The 19,363-nt window shown below is 45.7% G+C and overlaps 1 protein-coding gene across 1 annotated transcript in view; it reads right to left on the bottom strand.

The window, feature by feature from the left end:
- LOC311529319 (formin-F-like) overlaps positions 1-19,006 on the bottom strand; it is a 139,536-nt gene extending 120,530 nt beyond the window's left edge. The window contains exon 1 of the mRNA XM_084645218.1: positions 18,750-19,006. The gene's annotated coding sequence lies outside the window, so the exon portion shown is untranslated. The remainder of the gene's footprint in view (positions 1-18,749) is intronic.
- Positions 19,007-19,363: the final 357 nt, after the last annotated feature.

Raw genomic sequence — 19,363 nt, 5'->3', positions numbered from 1 at the left:
GAAAACCAAGGCAATTACATATTGTATAAGTACAGTGTGAACTAGTCAGCTCACTGCTAAGTTAAAGTGGTGTGATCTAATTAGGCATTTATACTCTTATCTGTGGTACATGGACATCATATCACTGAAGTAACTTTGTAACTATAATATGTTGAGAAATGCATTGTTTGATAGAACAATAAAGCAAATCATAGAAAGTCACCTTTTGATGAGAAGGTACCAGTTAGATCTATCTAGCAGGTTTCAAAGAAAACTTGGAATGAAATCTAGAAAACAGCCAAAATATATCGTACTTTGAACTTAGTCGTTGTCTTATGCTGAGAAGTAAATGGAAACAGACTATTTACAGACAACAATTTGACTGAGAAAAACTTTGTCAGAAATAAAATGTGTCGGTAAAATACAACATTCTTGGGGTGGAGGATGTGGACAGTGGGCCTGATTTGCTTTGTGCTTAGACTGGCTGTACATTGATATAAATGCATTGACTTCCGTGGATTGACTCCTGATTTACCCTGCTGACATGGAAGGAGAATCAAATCCACTGTTTGCATATCTTTTTCAAACACTCTATGTGCAAGCTGGCAGCCTTTAAAAATGTGTAACATGCTTTAAGCTACAAAATTTAAAAGTGGCCTGTGTTTTTCATAGACGCAAAATGTATAAGTGACCTTCATATAGTGTATGTCATTGAACGTACATTGTGAGTCTATTCTATATACTATGATGGATAGGCAATATGCACAGACAATTCTAGATTGTGAAAACTCTGAATCATGCTGAAATTTTATATTACCTTTGGCTCCTTTCTGATACTTTCTTACTGTAAAAATCAAGAACTATAGGCAAACAAACTGTATACAAGGCATATGCAAATATACTCTGTTATATATTCTCTTCCGACATTTCAAAATCTATTGATTTGCCTCTTAGGAACCAATTTGTTTTGTCTCAAGACACTTCATTAGTTTGTTTGTTGTTTCCTGGCACATTTTGCTGTCATTTATAGTGCTTTTGCCTAGGTTATTTATTGGATCACCATAGGCCCTCAGCATCCAATGACCTCTGAAATATTGCGATCTTTGTAAGTGTTTTCTTAGTTTAACTTTGTCTTATCTTTGCAATGGCTGCTGTGTCACACTGAGACCAGCTGTGACAACTCATCATTTAAAGGAACAATCAAACTAAACTTTTTCAGAAAATGGGCACATTGTATATAACGGGTTTCAGAGTAGCAGCCGTGTTAGTCTGTATTCGCAAAAAGAAAAGGAGTACTTGTGGCACCTTAGAGACTAACCAATTTATTTGAGCATAAGTCTTCGTGAGCTACAGCTCACTTCATCGGATGCATTCAGTGGAAATGCATCTAAGTTAGTCTCTAAGGTGCCACAAGTCCTCCTTTTCTTATTGTATATAACTGTTGTTAATATTCCTAACTATAGCCTATTCTGTTTAATGTTATGTTCTATAGCTTGATTCGTTATGATATTCTGCCTCAGGTTAGTGTGTGTTAAACTCGTATGGTACCTGATGTACCTTTTCCTTTTAAAATGATTGTTGGTGACACTCATTTAATTTGTACTATGGTTTGTGTCTGATGGTCTGAATAAAGACCTTTTTGAATTTGCTGACCAAAAAATGTATCTGTTGAATAAAATAATCTGAAGAAAACCCTGCTGAGAATGCTTCACTTTATATGTTACTAGATAGCAAGCTCACTGTTTGGCAAGCCACTCTGGAGCCTATCCTGCCTCCGCTGAGCTGTGTGCAAATAAGGAAAAAACCTATGAGGCTTTTGCATCCAAGTTGCAAAAATATAAAGGGAAGAGGGCTCATAAAGAGTGGGAAAGAGATGGATTTACCCCCATTGCTTCTGTAAACCACTGGTGACTGTGTGGTACAGGTCTTCATGCCCCTCACATGTTCAACATACAGGTGATATGGGGCTGTGTCACAACTAGGGATCTTTAGTTCAAACCGCAGCAGCTTATGCTTTTAGTTCTGGAAGCCCACAGTTTGATCCCCAAAGTGTCAGCTGAAAGGGTGGCCATCACACTTCCACTTACCTGCCTGGGGGAAAGGGGTGAAGCCCAGAAACAGGTGGGAGGAGCCTCTGTGCTGCATTTTTCCCATCCATCGCAGGATAACAGGCAGGCTAAAATTCCATCTAGCTACTCTGTGACCCCCACCACAGGGGTCCACAAATGCAGACCAGGACCAGGAGTACATATAGACCAGGAACCAGCCTTGCTCTGCATAGCTGCCCTGCCCAGCTTTTTCATCCCTTGCTCTTCTGGCTCCTCCAAGTCCTGCCAGCTACATAGACTAGGAGCAGGATAAGGGATAGAATGTGAGCTAACAGCCATCGCTCAAAAATCCATTGAGGGAAGTAGACTATTTTACTCATAGAACCACAGGCACCAACTTTCCAAAGTGCTGAGGGGTGCTCAACCCCCAGCTCTGCCCCAGGCCTCGCCCCCATTCCATCCCTTTCTCAAGGCCCCCACCCCGTCTCGCCTTTTCCCGCCCAGTTCCACCCCCCTCCCCCAAGCATGCCACATCCTCCCTCCACCCCCACCCCAGCCTCCTGCACACTGTGAAAAAGCTGATCACGGTGGTGAAACAGCTGATCATGGTAGGCAGGAGGTGCTGGGAGGGAAGGGGGAGGTGCTGATCCGCAGGGCCCGCTCGTGGCGGGAGGCACTGGAAGGCTGGGGGTGGGGAGCTGATAGGGGCACTGCTGATGGGTGCTCAGCACCCACCAGATTTTCCCCGTGGGTGCTCCTTCCCCAGAGCACCCACAGAGTCAGCGCCTATGCACAGAACCCTCTGTGACCAGCACTAAAAATCAAAAGCTTTGGGACAGATTCTCAGACCAGCCCTTCTCTACTTGGTGCATCTCAGAAGAAAGAAATCATGAAAATGGCTTTCAGCCACCTATACGTTTCTCCATTCCTTAGGCCAGTGCCAAGCTGCAACCTAGGACTGCTCTAACACCAAGGGACCATGACAGCAGCCAAGGAATCAGGAATAAAAGGCTCTCCAGCAATGTGCCCTATATCGGGGTCAAACAGGGGAAATGGGATAGAAGTCACTGGCCAAGGGGCAATCCCCAGTTAAGCCAGCTTTGGGCTAGCAGATGTGAAAAGTGGCTGAAGCAAGGACCCAGATCTAGATCTTTCGATGGAATGTGGTACAAATGAAACTTTGGGTGAATCCTGCTCATTTCCTTCCCATTGTCTTCAGCAGTAACACAACTAGGCCCACTGCCCTCAATAGAACTGCTCCTATAAGTGAATGGAGCAGGGTTTGGCCCTTTAGCTTATTTAAAAAAATAAAGTTCATGCAGCACAGAAGACACAGCCCAGGAGAGAAGGCCAGGGCAAAAATAGTGTTATGCCACCTCTGTCCCTAGTTCTGGCCTTGTCTAATTGGGTGCAACTCTTTTAAATGAACTGAGTTGGGCCTGCTTATCGCAGGGCTGAGTATGGTCCTTTGTATATTTTTAAAAGTCCCATTCTTCTAGGCCCTTATGTAACATACTCAGTATGAAGCATTTTAAGTGATGAGGTAACTTATCACACTGTTTTATTCTAAAGCAGGGGGTCTCAACCTTTTTCATTCTGAGCTCCCCCCACCAACATGCTATAAAATCTCCATGGCCCATCTGTGCCACAACTACTGTGTTTTCTGCAGGGCCCGGGCCAGCGTTAGGGGGTAGCAAGCAGGGCAACTGCCCAGGGCCTCACACCACAGGGGGCCTCATGAAACTAAGTTGTTCAGGCTTTGGCTTCAGCCCTGGATGGCAGGGCTCAGGCTCTGGGCTTCAGCCCCAGGTGGTGGGGCTTTGGCTTTCTACCCTGGGCCCCAGCAAGTCTAATGCCAGCCCTGCTTGGCGGACCCCCTGAAAAGTGCTTGTGGCCCCCAGACCTCTGGTTGAGAACCACTGTTCTAAAGCACCAAGCAGTGTTACTTATCCACCCAATCCCACAAGAATATTTTTCATCATGGTGAAAAGTTATCAGAGTAAATGAAGGAGCAACATTTGTGAGATGGGGAGAAAAGAAAATCTGTTGCTAAATTCTAATATCACTTTTAGCTACTCTGGGGCAGATCCTCAGCTGGTGTAAATCATCAGAGCTCCACTGAAGTCAATGGGAGTAAGACAACCAGCTGAGCATCTGCCCTCCTTCTTGAGAGAAGTGCTTTTATAGTCACAGTAAAAGGTGAACACTGTCAGAGCCTTAGTCCTTAAGCAGATGTGTTCATATGGAGAAATGCTGCTTACCTAGTAATGTTGATGAATGCTGGACTGAGCAATAGCATGAGAAATACCGGAGCAAGATTATATCCATTACATATAAAAACTCTGTTTCTAACTTATTGATTTACTGATCCAGAGTTCTGCAGGAAGAATCACAAATGTGCAAGCCTTTCCTGAGCCCCACATCTTTCATTTGGATCTCTTAGTTGAAAGAGGTATGAACACTCATGTAGTCAAATACATGGGAGGCAGTGACCATGAGATAGTCGAGTTCAGGATCCTGACACAAGACAAAAAGGAGAGCAGCAGAATATGGACCCTGGACTTCAGAAAAGCAGACTGACTCCCTCAGGGAACTGATGGGCAGGATCCACTGGGAGAATAACATGAGGGGGAAAGGAGTCCAGGAGAGCTGGCTGTATTTTAAAGAATCCTTATTGAGGTTACAGGAACAAACCATCCCGATGTGTAGAAAGACTAGTAAATATGGCAGGTGACCAGATTGACTTAACAGTGAAGTCCTTGCTATCTTAAACACAAAAAAGAAGCTTACAGGAAGTGGAAGATTGAACAAATGACCAGGGAGGAGTATAAAAATATTTCTCAGGAAATCAGGAAGGCCAAATCATACTTGGAGTTGCAGCTAGCAAGAGATGTTAAGAGTAACAAGAAGGGTTTCTTCGGGTATGTTAGCAACAAGAAGTCAGTCAAGGAAAGTGTGGGCCCCTTACTGAATGCGGGAGGCAACCTAGTGACAGAGGATGTGGAAAAAGCTAATGTACTCAATGCTTTTTTTGCCTCTGTCTTCACAGACAAGGTCAGCTCCCAGACTACTGCACTGAGCAGCATAGCATGGGGAGGGGATGACCAGCCCTCTGTGGTTTGGGACTATTTAGAAAAGCTGGACGAGCACATGGGACCGGATGCGCTGCATCCGAGGGTGCTAAAGGAGTTGGCGGATATGATTGCAGAGCCATTGGCCATTATCTTTGAAAACTCATGGTGATCGGGGGAGGTACTGGATGACTGGAAAAAGGCTAATCATAGAATCTTAGAATATCAGGGTTGGAAGGGACTCCAGAAGGTCATCTAGTCCAACCCCCTGCTCGAAGCAGGACCAATTCCCAGTTAAATCATCCCAGCCAGGGCTTTGTCAAGCCTGACCTTAAAAACCTCTAAGGAAGGAGATTCTACCACCTCCCTAGGTAACGCATTCCAGTGTTTCACCACCCTCATAGTGAAAAAGTTTTTCCTAATATCCAATCTAAACCTCCCCCACTGCAACTGGTAGATCCCATCTTTAGAAAAGATGTAGATCCCATCTTTAGAAAAGAATCATAGAATCATAGAATATCAGGGTTGGAAGGGACCTCAGGAGGTCATCTAGTCCAACCCCCTGCTCAAAAGCAGGACCCATCCCCAATTAAATCATCCCAGCCAAGGCTTTGTCAAGCCTGACCTTAAAAACTTCTAAGGAAGGAGATTCCACCACCTCCCTAGGCAACGCATTCCAGTGTTTCACCACCCTCCTAGTGAAAAAGTTATTCCTAATATCCAACCTAAACCTCCCCCACTATAACTTGAGACCATTACTCCTTGTCCTGTGCTCTCCTCTTCCACCACTGAGAATAGTCTAGAACCATCCTCTCTGGAACTACCTCTCAGGTAGTTGAAAGCAGCTATCAAATCCCCCCTCATTCTTCTCTTCTGCAGACTAAACAATCCCAGGTCCCTCAGCCTCTCCTCATAAGTCATGTGTTCCAGACCCCTAATCATTTTTGTTGCCCTTCGCTGGACTCTCTCCAATTTATCCATATCCTTCTTGTAGTGTGGGGCCCAAAACTGGACACAGTACTCCAGATGAGGCCTCACCAATGTCGAATAGAGGGGGACGATCACGTCCCTCGATCTGCTCGCTATGCCCCTACTTATACATCCCAAAATGCCATTGGCCTTCTTGGCAACAAGGGCACACTGCCGACTCATATCCAGCTTCTCGTCCACTGTCACCCCTAGGTCCTTTTCCGCAGAACTGCTGCCTAGCCATTCGGTCCCTAGTCTGTAGCTGTGCATTGGGTTCTTCCGTCCTAAGTGCAGGACCCTGCACTTATCCTTATTGAACCTCATCAGATTTCTTTTGGCCCAATCCTCCAATTTGTCTAGGTCCCTCTGTATCCTATCCCTGCCCTCCAGCGTATCTACCACTCCTCCCAGTTTAGTATCCTCCGCAAATTTGCTGAGAGTGCAATCCACACCATCCTCCAGATCATTTATGAAGATATTGAACAAAACCGGCCCCAGGACCGACCCCTGGGGCACTCCACTTGACACCGGCTGCCAACTAGACATGGAGCCATTGATCACTATGGAAGGAGGAGGATCCAGGGAATTACAGGCCAGTCAGCCTCACCTCGGTCCCTGGAAAAATCATGGAGCAGGTCCTCAAGGAATCAATTCTGAAGCACTTAGAGGAGAGGAAAGTGATCAGGAACAGTCAGCATGGATTCACCAAGGGCAAGTCATGCCTGACTAATCTAATTGCCTTCTATGATGAGATAACTGGCTCTGTGGATGAGGGGAAAGCAGTGGACGTGTTATTCCTTGACTTTAGCAAAGCTTTTGACAGTATTCTTGCCAGCAAGTTAAAGAAGAATGGACTGGATGAATGGACTAATAAGGTGGATAGAAAGCTGGCTAGATCATCTGGCTCAACGGGTAGTGATCAATGGCTCCATGTCTAGTTGGCAGCCAGTATCAAGCAGAGTGCCCCAAGGGTTGGTCCTGGGGCCAGTTTTGTTCAATATCTTCACTAATGATCTGGAGGATGGCGTAGACTGCACCCTCAGCAAATTTGCAGATGACTCTAAACTGGGAGGAGTGGTAGATATGCTTGAGGGTAGGGATAGACTACAGAGGGACCTAGACGAATTAGAGGATTGGGCCAAAAGAAATCTGATGAGGTTGAACAAAGACAAGTGCAGAGTCCTTCACTTAGGATGGAAGAATCCCATGCATTGCTATAGACTAGGGACCAAATGGCTAGGTATCAGTTCTGCAGAAAAGGACCGAGGGGTTACAGTGGACGAGAAGCTGGATATGAGTCAAAAGTGTGCCCTTGTTGCCAAGAAGGCTAATGGCATTTTGGGCTGTATAAGTAGGGGCATTGCCAGAAAATCAAGGGACGTGATCATTCCCCTCTATTCGATATTGGTGAGGCCCCATCTGTAGTGCTGTTTTGGGCCCCACGCTACAAGAAGGATGTGGAAAAATTGGAGAGAGTCCAGCGAAGGGCAATAAAAATGATTAGGGGACTGGAACACATGACTTATGAGGAGAGGCTGAGGGAACTGGGATTGTTTAGTCTGCAGAAGAGAAGAATGAGGGGGGATTTGATAGCTGCTTTCAACTACCTGAAAGGGGGTTCCAAAGAAGATGGATCTAGACTGTTCTCAGTGGTAGCAGATGACAAAACAAGGAGTAATGGTCTCAAGTTGTAGTGGGAGAGGTTTAGGTTGGATATTAGGAAAAACTTTTTCACTAGGAGGGTGGTGAAGCACTGGAATGCGTTACCTAGGGAGGTGGTGGAATCTCCTTCCTTTGAGGTTTTTAAGGTCAGGCTTAACATAGCCTTGGCTGGGATGATGTAGTTGGAGATTGGTCCTGCTTTGAGCAGGGGGTTGGACTAGATGACCTCCTGAGATCCCTTCCAACCTTGATATTCTATGATTCTATGGATCTTTAAATACTTGGGATCACAAGTTATTCCAGCAAGATGACTTAATAAAGCATATTATGTAATGTCCCTCTGGACCTGCCACTCATATAATAGTATTTAGCTCTTATATTCCACTTTCCGTTCATAGATCTCAAGACATTTTACAAAGGAAGGTATCATTATCCTCACTTTACAAATGGGGAAACTAATGCACAGAGTACTGAAATGACTCACCCAAGGTTATTAGTCAGGCCTAGAACCATGGCTAGAACCCAGATCCACAGTCCAGTACCTAATCCCCTGGAGCATGAAGCTTTAGTGCCTCATCAGCCAATCTAAGTTGCATTGGGACCAGGGTTGGCCCTTACTCTCAGCAAGCCATAACTGGCTCTCTGACACCACCGCCTGTGCAAGCACAGGAGAGAATATACCCCATTATCTTGAGTGTAATACAAATGTCATCTTAAGTAAGACTTTAGATGAAAGACACAGGGGATATACAAAGATCTCAAAGCACTTCACAAATCTTAGTTAGTAAAGCTATCTGGCACACATTCCTGTGAGGAACGTACTGGTCTGCTCATTTTCAAGGTCACAAATTTTAACCCGTGTTTCAAAATTACACAGCAAGATGGTATATGCATGGAGCTAGGAAGATGACAGAGATGTCTTGGTGCCAAGTTCATAGTTTTAACCTCCATGTACAAGGAAAGTTCACTAATCAGATAATGGTACAGTATTACGGGTACTGCTCCTTCAATAGTCCGTATTCATGGCTGCACTGGTGAGTCTACCATTAAGTTCAGAGTTTGCAGTGAAGGATGAAAATAAGCTTTACTGCATTAGTGCCACAAAATAAAACAGAGTCTCAAATACCCTAAATCTGCAGGAGGAGGAGGATTTTATCCTTTTTCCTTATTTAAAATTTACTTTCCCAGAAGTACCAAGCAGCAGCAAAGCTTGTTCCAAATCCACTATAAGTAACCAAGCATTACTAGCATCACTGGCTCTTAATATCCAATAGGTATTTTACATATAATTTAAATGAAAGTGAAGGGCTGCTGTCCTGTCCTCCACTCTGGTGGCACATAGTGGGTCTGTCACAGAATAGGTACACCCCATCACGGGGTGCCAGATTGTGAGGGTTATCAAAATGGTAGCCCAATAGCCTAGATCTAGGTGGCGGCCTGCAGCTCAGGGCAGTATGGCCCAATGGCCAGAGTCAGTAAGGCATTCCTTCCACTCAGGGCAGCACAGCCTAGGGCCCAAGTCTGTGCAAGGGTCGTGTGGATCAGGATAGTATGGTCCAATGGCCAAAATCTGTGGAGCTGGCCCTCTGGTCAGGGCAGCCCAAGTCTATGCAGGAGCCTTGCCGTGCAGGGCAGTAGGGCCCCATGGCCAGAGTCAGTGGGGTAGTCCTGCAGTTAAGTTTGCTCGCTCTGGGCTTCAGCTGCTCTGGTGGTGGAACAGCCAGGGTAGGAGTCCCAGCCCAGGGCCCTAGGGAACTGGTGCTTCTATAATCAGCTTTGGACACCCGATACTACAGTCCCATTCCCTGGGCCTCTTCCTACCCTTCCTTCCAGCAATAGTAGTCTCATGGCCTCTGCTGTCTTTTCTCCGTCAGTGTTGGCTGGGAGTCGACTGGAGTCTCAACCCAGCTGGCTTCTTTGTCCTCGAGCTCTGGCAGTCTCCCAGCAGGTGCCTGCAACACACATCTGTTCTCAGCAATGGCCAGCCCAGATTGAGGTGAGCTACTCCCTTTTAAACTCTGGTCTCAGTTGGAACGTGCCCAGCAGCAGTGAGGTGTGTGATTTCCTCTGTCTACAGTGTGGGGTTAACCCCTGCTGACGTGGTGCAGAGTAGGTACACCCCGTCACAGCGTGATAACCATGTGGGGATACCTAGAGATGTCCTAGGGCATGAAGAGTGTGCCCATACCACTCGGTGCTATGGCAAAGCTAGTTTGCTCTGGGTTGCAATACAGCCCACAGGTAACACTGATAAGGCTGACATGAAATAGAGCAGCCCCAAAGATGCTCTAATTTATTCTGGGGACCACATCAGTTCCCAGCCAGGCATAAAGATGGCTATTCCTATCCCCTGGGCTACCCCTTCTGCGTGACACTTCTTATAAGGTGCAGCACAGAATCTTTCTGTCCTTGAGTTTTTCTAATCTGAAGTATTAGGCACAGGGTAAGAACATAGATAATTTCTTCTCTCCAGAAACCAGATCTCTATGGTCCTGGATCTTCTGAATAAATACCTGCAGAGGAGTTAGTTAACGTATTTAATTTTTCCTTGGAAGAAACCTATCAAACTTATATATAATGAAAAGCAATTTAAAAGAAGAGTATGGGTCACATAATTCATACCTTGAAGGGAACAAAAACACGTTTAGTACAGCTTGTTATGATAACGTTATGAAGGTTCCTTTGTGTTCTTAGCTGAGGAACATTATTAGATCAGTCATATGCTGAAATTTACTGATGCTCAATCTCTCTCTGCTGTAAACCCTTTATCATCACTCCTGTTTTCTCTTTTCTTTTTGGGCAGGAGTGGTTGGTGGATCAAGGCACTTCAGAAACCTGAATGGCAACAGTATTATAGAATAAAGACTCTTCAGCACAATTTGTGTGGGCAACTTTGTCTGTCACAAGCAGCTAAAGAGGTCTGGTTTTAAAGCAAGATCTGGTAAAACAAGATATTCTTTTTTTGGTGTTTGTGTGAGCTATGTGAGATGTCTGACGGCTGAGGCCATGCGTGCAAGGCCAGAACTGTATAAGCTTTCAGCAAGCAGGATTTTCAGGAAGGCAGAGACAATCCAGAAAAATACATCCTTGACCATCAGAATTGTCAACATTTTGAATGGATTAATGAAAAAGCATTTGATCAATTATTTTATCTACACACATGTATTCATGCTGAGAACTGGAATTCAGTGGGCATGAACCGATCACCACCTGGTCTCAGGAAGAAACATTTGCTCCCACCTCCCTCTACATGTCTGTGCTGCACCTGGCACAATGAGAATCTGACCTCTGTTGCGGCAGGGACTGTCTCTTACTGTGTGTCTCTGCAGCACCTGGCCCAGTAAGAACCTGATCTCCATGGGGGCAGAGACTAATTCACTGTGTGTCTCTGCAGCACCTGGCCCAGTAAGAACCTGATCTCCATGGGGGCAGAGACTAATTCACTGTGTGTCTCTGCAGCACCTGGCCCAGTAAGAACCTGAGCTCCATGGGGGCAGAGACTAATTCACTGTGTGTCTATGCAGTGCCCAGAAAAACAGTGGCAAATGGACAGTATTTTAAAAAGCGTGTCCATGCATAGGCAGTTGGAGAGCTGAGACCACAACCCATCATGCTGACCAGGATGGTCTTATTGTTTCCTTGTGCTCCCCTGTCTGTAGTCACCTGCTATCTCTTGTCTCATGCATAGATTGTAAGATGTTTAGGGGGGACATACCATTTTTCTGCCCTGTGTTTGTACAGCATCTAGCACAGTGAGGCCATGACTGGGCCCTCCTAGGCACTACGCCAATACAAATAATAAATAATAGGTGGCATTGCACATCATTTGGATTTTCCATCTTCATCTGAAATCCCTGGTATTAACTCCAGTTGGAGCAAAAGGAGTCGATTAGATGATCCATTGGCATGCTCTGGTATGGTAAGGGATCATCTAAGCCATGAGTTAACGGCAGAGAGGCAGATCCTCAGTTGATATAAACTGTCATAGCCCCACCAGCTCAAGCTCTGCCCCAGATCATTTTGAATTTTCAGGTTTGGGTTTTTGCAGCTTTAACTGAATTTAAATGGAATATACTTCATTTTATTTCTTTGATAAAAGAGGGTGCATGTCATATAGGAGCCTATTCCAGTCTCTCTTATAATTACTTAGAAAGTATGCAATATTGAAAGTTAGGTTTATGTAGCTGGTGAAAGAGAACAGCTTCTGACCAATTTATGTCTTGTGCTTTTTCAAAATGTACATTGGCATTAAACAGCCGAAGATACTCATGAATCACATCAGGCACCTCCAAGTCTCCTGCCAGAATTGAGGCCTTATTTCTTTTAAACAATTTTATTTAAGAAATGCAGTGAGTCAAAACGAACAAGCCCAACCACCCACAAGTCCAGAAAATCCCAAAGCTCCCTGCTACCTTTAAAATAGTCATCAAATGTAATAGGCATAATGTAGCATGCTATGAAGAAACTTCAGATTCCCCCTCAAATGTCAAGTATACTCTCAGTATCCATATATGAGCATAATTATTGCTGGTACCTCTTTACTTTATTATATATCCTACCATTGGTGCACTATTCTGGTTGAGAAATCGAACACTCAGAAGTCAAGAGCAGCATGACCATTTCTCTGTGTTTACAACAGATATAACAGGAATCATCATGGCATTCTTTCAACACACTACAAATATAATAATTTCACCTGCAAGAATGTGCACTGGGAGTAAATCATAATTGAACTACAAAGACAAAATACAAATGTGACAGATTTGGAGCTATTCTGTAATAGAGTCATAGAATCATAGGATAACAGAGTTGGAAGGGACCTCTGGAGGCCATCTAGTCCAACCCCCTGCCCAGAGCAGGACCAATCCCAACTAAATCATCCCAGCCAGGGCTTTGTCAAGCCTGACCTTAAAAACTTCTAAGGAAGGGGATTCCACCACCTCCCTAGGTAACGCATTCCAGTGTTTCACCACCCTCCTAGTGAAAAAGTTTTTCCTAATATCCAACCTAAACCTCCCCCACTGCAACTTGAGATCATTACTCCTTGTCCTGTCATCTGCTACCACTGAGAATGGTCTAGAGCCATCCTCTTTGGAACCCCCTTTCAGATAGATGAAAGCAGCTATCAAATCCCCCCTCATTCTTCTCTTCCATAGACTAAACAATCCCAGTTCCCTCAGCCTCTCCTCATAAGTCATGTTTTCCAGTCCCCTAATCATTTTTTTGCCCTTCGCTGGACTCTCTCCAATTTTTGCTCATCCTTCTTGTAGTGTGGGGCCCAAAACTGGACACAGTACTTCAGATGAGGCCTCACCAATGTCGAATAGAGGGGAATGATCACATCCCTCGATCTGCTGGCAATGCCCCTACTTATACACCCCAAAATGCCATTGGCCTTCTTGGCAACAAGGGCACACTGTCGACTCATATCCAGCTTCTCGTCCACTGTCACCCCTAGGTCCTTCTCTGCAGAACTGCTGCCTATCCATTCGGTCCCTAGTCTATAGCAGTGCATTGGATTCTTCTGTCCTAAGTGCAGGACTTTGCACTTGTCCTTGTTAAACCTTATCAGATTTCTTTTGGCCCAATCCTCCAATTTGTCTAGGTCCCTCTGTATCCTATCCCTACCCTCCAGCGTATCTACCACTCCCCCAGTTTAGCGTCATCCGCAAACTTGCTGAGGGTGCAATCCACACCATCCTCCAGATCATTAATGAAGATATTGAACAAAACCGGCCCCAGGACTGACCCTTGGGGCACTCCGCTAGATACTGGCTGCCAACCAGACATGGAGCCATTGATCACTACCCGTTGAGCCCGACAATCTAGCCAACTTTCTACCCACCTTGTAGAGCATCCATCCAGCCCATACTTCTTTAACTTGCTGACAAGAATACTGTGAGAGACCGTGTCAAAAGCTTTGCTAAAGTTGAGGAATAACACGTCCACTGCTTTCCCTTCATCCACAGAACCAGTTATCTCATCATAGAAGGCAATTAGATTAGTCAGGCATGACTTTCCCTTGGTGAATCCATGCTGACTGTTCCTGATCACTTTCCTCTCGTCTAAGTGCTTCAGAATTGATTCCTTGAGGACATGCTCCATGATTTTTCCAGGGACTGAGGTGAGGCTGTCCGGCCTGTAGTTCCCAGGATCATCCTTCTTCCCTTTTTTAAAGATGGGCACCACATTAGCCTTTTTCCAATATTCTGGGACTTCCCCCTATCTCCAGGAGTTTTCAAAGATAATGGCCAATGGCTCTGCAATCACATCTGCCAATTCCTTTAGCACTCTCAGATGCAACGCATCCAGACCCATGGACTTGTGTACGTCCAGTTTTTCTAAATAGTACCAAACCACTTCTTCCTTCACAGAGGGCTGGCCACCTCCTCCCCATGCTGTGCTGCCCAGTGCAGTAGTCTCGGAGCTGACCTTGTTCGTGAAGACAGAGGCAAAAAAAGCATTGAGTACATTAGCTTTTTCCACATCCTCTGTCACTAGGTTGCCTCCTTCATTTAGTAAGGGGCCCACACTTTCTTTGGCTTTCTTCTTATTGCCAACATACCTGAAGAAACCCTTCTTGTTACTCTTAACATCCCTCGCTAGCTGCAACTCCAGGTGTGATTTAGCCTTCCTGATTCCATTCCTACATGCCCGAGCAATATTTATATACTTATCCCTGGTCATTTGTCCAATCTTCCACTTCTTGTAAGCCTCTTTTTTGTGTTTAAGATCAGCAAGGATTTCACTGTTAAGCCAAGCTGGACGCCTGCCATATTTACTATTCTTTCTACACATCGGGATGGTTTGTCCCTGTAACCTCAATAAGGATTCTTTAAAATACAGCCAGCTCTCCTGGACTCCTTTCCCCCTCATGTTATTCTCCCAGTGGATCCTGCCCATCAGTTCCCTGAGGGAGTCAAAGTCTGCTTTTCTGAAGTCCAGGGTCCATATTCTGCTGCTTTCCTTTCTTCCTTGTGTCAGGATCCTGAACTCGACCATCTCATGGTCACTGCCTCCCAGGTTCCCATCCACTTTTGCTTCCCCTACTAATTCTTCCCGGTTTGTGAGCAGCAGGTCAAGAAGAGCTGCGCCCCTAGTTCGTTCCTCCAGCACTTGCACCAGGAAATTGTCCACTACACTTTCCAAAATCTTCCTGGATTGTCTGTGCACCACTGTATTGCTCTCCCAGCAGATATCAAGATGATTGAAGTCGCCCATGCGAACCAGCGTGTGCGATCTAGTAGCTTCTGCGACTTGCTGAAAGAAAGCCTCGTCCGCCTCGTCCCCCTGGTCCGGTGGTCTATAGCAGACTCCCACCATGACATCACCCTTGTTGCTCAGGCTTCTAAACTTAATTCAGAGACTCTCAGGTTTTTCTGCAGTTTCATACTTGAGCTCTGAGCAGTCATACTGCTCCCTTACATACAGTGCAACTCCCCCACCTTTTCTGGCCTCCCTGTCCTTCCTGAACAGTTTATACCCATCCATGACCGTACTCCAGTCATGCGAGTTATCCCACCAAGTCTCCGTTATTCCAATCACATCATAATTCCCTGACTTTGCCAGGACCTCCAGTTCTCCCTGCTTGTTTCCCAGGCTTTGTGCATTTGTATATAGGCACTTGAGATAACCCGCTGATCGCCCCTTGTTCTCAGTATGAGGCAGGAGCCCTCCCCTCTCACACGCTCCTGTTTGTGCTTCCTCCCAGTATTCTGCTTCCCCACTTAACTCAGGGCTTTGGTCTCCTTCTGCCGGTGAACCTAGTTTAAAGTCCTCCTCACTAGGTTAGCCAGCCTGCTCTCGAAGATGCTTTTCCCTCTCTTCGTTAAGTGGAGCCCGTCTCTGCCTAGCACTCCTCCTTGGAACACCATCCCATGGTTGAAGAATCCAAAGCCTTCTCTTCGACACCACCTGCATAGCCATTCATTGACTTCCACGATTCGACGGTCTCTACCCTGGCCTTTTCCTTCCACAGGGAGGATGGACGAGAACACCACTTGCGCCTCATACTCCTTTATCCTCCTTCCCAGAGCCATGTAGTCTGCAGTGATCCACTCAAGGTCATTCTTGGCAGTATCATTGGTGCCCACGTGGAAAAGCAGGAAGGGGTAGCGATCCGAGGGCTTGATGAGTCTCGGCAGACTCTCCGTCACATCGCGAATCTTAGCCCCTGGCAAGCAGCAGACATCTCTGTTTTCCTGGTCAGGGCGGCAGATAGATGACTCAGTCCCCCTGAGGAGAGAATCCCCGACCACCACCACCTGCCTCCTTCTCTTGGGAGTGGTGGTCGTGGAACCCCCAACCTTAGGACAGTGCATCTTATGCCTTTCAACTGGTGGAGTCTCCTTCTGCTCTCTTCCCCCATAACTTATGGATAATGCATATTGACCTGACTATTGGACTACATTGGTTTAATTTTACAGTCGTCGGTCTGGAAGAAAAGACAGGAAGGAAAAGAATGGCTCAAGATAAGCCTCGTCTCAGCAAACACTTAAGAGCTGTTAAGAGACAATGAAAGAACTATTAGGTGCGATGATTTGCTTCCTCTCCAGCTAACCGACAAAGCTAGTTTTGGATAGGCCAGGAAAAAGACCCATGAACACAGAAGGACAAAGGAACTATTGCAAGATAAAAAAAGGTCCTTCACTCAAGAGAGGGGGTTGGTTGTTTGCGGGAACCAGACTGAGATACCACTGGTAAAACTTTAGGTAAGAATGATGTGTGTATGTTGTTTTAAAATACTTTTTCTATAAATGCTTTCTATAAACTAAACAGTAGGTTGGTTTTCAGAAGGCTGTTTGATCACTGAATGCCACTGGTCGCAGACTCCTGAAGGGAAGAACCACAGGGACCAAACTCATCCGGACCTGCTGGATAAGTATGGTTGATACACAGGGGGCTTTGTGGCCCAGGGCCTACGAGCTGGTCTACATTACACAGTTAGATCAACATAAGGTAGCTTAATTTGACCTATTTATGTCGGTGTCTACACTACAACCTTCCTCCTGCCAATGTAAGTGCCCTACTACACCAACATAATAAATCCACCTCCATGAGAGGCATAAAGCTTATGTCAGTAGAGTTAGGCAAGCAGTGTCTGTGTAGACACTGTATTATTTACATCTGCTGTTGGCTGTCTTGTCAATTTCACAGCAGGAGCTCAGCTGCCCCCTGGCTCCCTTGCAGAGCTGGGCAACTGGACCCCACTCCCGTCTGGGAGCCAGGGCAACAAGACAGGTGGCGCCCCGCCCCTTGACAAGGATGCCTGGCTCCTGGAGGAGAGTGGGGGGGGCAAGAAGCCCCAGGCAGCTTTCCCCCAGCCCCGTTCCTGGCAGGGAATGGGAAGGTGAGAAGCCCCAGGCGGCTTCCTCCTCATTCCAGTCAGGGAATGGGGAAAGGCGGGGGAGGGGCAGCCTGCCGGAAGCCCAGGAGCCTGTGGGGCAGTCAGGTTCCCAGCAGGGAGCTGCCAGTGGAGCTTAGAGACCAGGCTCTCTGCTCCCCACACTGCCCCTCTCAGGTTGGTGGAAGCGCTCCTGGTGAGGACATGCACCACTGACCCAAGGAGCGTAGCGTGGACATACACCACCTCAGTAATTACTGCATGTCAATATCGGTTGACTTACCTTTCTAGTGTAGACATACCCTAAGAGTGGAAGAATTGTGGAATTCCACTTCAGAATAGGGAAAGGTGCAAAGCTGACACCTGAGGGGGTGCACCAGAGAGACCAAGAGGGGACAGAAGTGCAGTTAGCCCTGAAACTATGACAACAAGATTTGGACCTTATCATTTGGTCTACCCAGATACTTAAAAGGCCTCCCACTGATATCTGAGCATTGAATACTGCTAACAAGCCACCCATGTACCAATGGAAGTAGGTTAGAAATCACAGACAGTGATGATTGTGGAATAGAGGAACAAAGGAACTGCTGTATTGGATCAGATCTGAGATCTGTTTAGTACAGTATGCTGGTTCCAATAATACCAGATGCTACAGAGAAAGGTGTAAGAACCCTGCAATAAGCAGATGTGGACTAATCTTACCCCTTCCCCATTATGTCTTACCCTCATCTCTAATAGTTAGAGATCGGCTTACACCCTGAAGTGTGATGTTTAATATCCCTTCCAAAATGTTTGTTAGTAATTATGGATCTTACTCTGGATCTTATTATCTATATAAATGGTCCAATCCCCTTTTGAGTCTTCTAAGATCTTGGCTTCAACAACTCCTGTGGCAATGAGTTCAACAGTCTGGTTACACAGTCTGTGAAAAAGTACTGGGGTTTCAGTTTTGTACCCAATATGTATCTAGCCCAAGGTGCACTCTTTACAGTGTCCATGTGCCACATTGCAAGAGGCCCTGGCATGGCCAGCCTGCTCCCATCCAGGGAACTATTTACCATTGGGAGGCAAGGTTGAGGCCCCTAACTCTTTGGAGTTATGCAGATCCACGCCACCCCCAATACCAGGATGTGGCATAAGTGCCACAATCTAAATTTATATGTTTTAGGTAGGGTCTGGGGGCTTTATCCATCGGTCTGGCTTTAACATGTGTGGCAACAGACTTATTTGGACACGATACTTTGGCATGTGCCTTACTTTAAGCAGGTGGTTAGTCTCATTGATTTCAAGATTGTTCTGGATCTTTGCTAGTTGTCACTGTTCAAAGTGGCCTACCTTTAAGGACAGGAATATCACCAATGATTCCAATAGGACAATGGCTCACACATTCGCTTCAGCATGTGCTTAAATACTTTGATGATTCATGATTTATAAGCTGCTGCTTTGCTGACCAGCTAGTCTTTTTGTATAAGATCCACAGCCTTTTAAGTATCTATTAGGCTGTGTTACAAGCTTCTGCTTTTAATTCTAATAACTGGCAGAGGACCAGAGAAATCCTTTGTGTCTGTAATCCTCTGCCTAAAAAAGGACCCCTACTATGCTCCTCTAGTTTGAGCCCTCCTCAAGGACCAATTTTTCTTAGGTTGTCCAGTAAAATAGAAGTAAAGAAACACCTACCTGGAACTATGCAGAATGACAGCTGTTCTGTTGCTCACATGCACCTGCTGTCACATGATTTCTTGTGTGAGTATGCTTACTGAACACATCAATCTCAGGATCAGACAGCCTGGGTATGTAAGTGCTTGTCCATCTTTAAACGCTGCCATATGGGAGCAACATAACCCAAAGAAGCCACTACAAAAAATGAGCTGGTAACTGAGCCAGTGAAAAGGTGCCTCGGAAGAAGTCAGTCCAGCTGACTCTGCATGAGTTATTGTGGTTATAAGAAGGAAAAATGGCTCATTAGCATGCATCTCATCCAGGCTTCATATTATGCCTGGTTAGGATTCTGCATGAATGTCAGGGTATATGATAAAGCTGCATACCAAGAAAAGCATCCAATCAGGATTCAGAATTAGCTGATTAGGATATAAAGTGCTTCCTCAGCTATTAAAACAAACAGCTGTGGAGGCCCCTGTAGGGCTGTTCTAACTGCAAACACACTGAACACTTTCTCAATACAGCTTCCAACACAGCACTGTTTTCTCCATAATAATATGAGAAAAACAGATGGAACAAGTACCTTGCGTTTGGCTTTTGAAAGGATAGCAGGTATTTGTAATAACATTTTG

Source organism: Lepidochelys olivacea (assembly GCF_965140295.1).
Source record: "Lepidochelys olivacea isolate rLepOli2 genome assembly, chromosome: 13".
In the NCBI taxonomy this organism is placed as follows: domain Eukaryota; kingdom Metazoa; phylum Chordata; order Testudines; family Cheloniidae; genus Lepidochelys; species Lepidochelys olivacea.
The sequence above is the reverse complement of the archived record's forward strand: the minus strand, read 5'-3'. Positions and strand labels throughout refer to the sequence as shown.